This window comes from Limulus polyphemus, unplaced genomic scaffold, assembly GCF_000517525.1.
Source record: "Limulus polyphemus unplaced genomic scaffold, Limulus_polyphemus-2.1.2 Scaffold199, whole genome shotgun sequence".
Lineage (NCBI taxonomy): Eukaryota > Metazoa > Arthropoda > Merostomata > Xiphosura > Limulidae > Limulus > Limulus polyphemus.
The window spans coordinates 531538-532434 of NW_013665809.1; the positions used below are offsets into that span (position 1 = coordinate 531538).

Sequence of the window (897 nt, forward strand, 5' to 3'; positions counted from 1 at the left end):
ACACACACACACACACACACACACACACACACATATCTGAGTAAAAATATTCTAAACAATCAATAATAAATAATGACCACATATAAATAATAAAACATAATTTAAAAGCATTAAAACATCAACAAGTTATTTAAATCAGATTCAAAATATTTCCAGATTTTTTTTATATCACTACTAAAAATAGTGTATAAAGTCACAAAACCAAAATGGCGAAACAAAAAAGAGAGGTTCTTGTACTAAGCCGTTGGTACTTACGATAAAGCTGCAAAAATGTTCTGAGCGTTTTAATGGGCTCTTACTTGGATTTCTAATGGGATACTTATGCCGATTTCATTCTAAATCTTAAATTCAATGCTTGGCCAACGCAACTTTTACCATATATATATATATATATATATATATTATACATTTTAAGATATAAATATAGTTTTAAGAACATCAAGAGAAAGTTCTATCTGTATTTCTACCACAAACAGAGCTTCTCTCTCAGTTGCATGGCTAAGTGCAAATGTACAAGTCAGTTGACACTGCTGTTCCAGACACCAATGAGGCTGTCAATTACCCAATAGAATTTCTCAATTCTCTGGAGCTACCAAGTATGCCACCACACAATCTGGAGCTCAAGATTGGTGCACCCCATCATGCTTCTTAGGTATCTGGAACCACCAACACTGTGCAATGGAACACGTTTGGATGTCAAGAAGCTGATGCCACATGTCTTTGAGGCTAAAATCATGACTGGTCATGCTGCAGGACAGGATGTCTTCAATCCACGTATTTCAATCAACCCACATAACTTGCCGTATCAATTCAAGCGGCTCCAATTCCCAGTGTTACGTATTAGAATTTCGAAAGGTCTGAAACCGAGCTAAATCATACTTTAAATTTAGTAGTTGA

At 34.9% G+C, this 897-nt stretch overlaps 1 protein-coding gene across 1 annotated transcript in view; it reads left to right on the forward strand.

Annotated features, from left to right (window-relative positions):
- Nucleotides 1-897, forward strand: part of LOC106478319 (5'-AMP-activated protein kinase subunit gamma-1-like) — a 186144-nt gene that overhangs the window by 1230 nt on the left and 184017 nt on the right. The gene's annotated exons all lie outside the window — the stretch shown is intronic.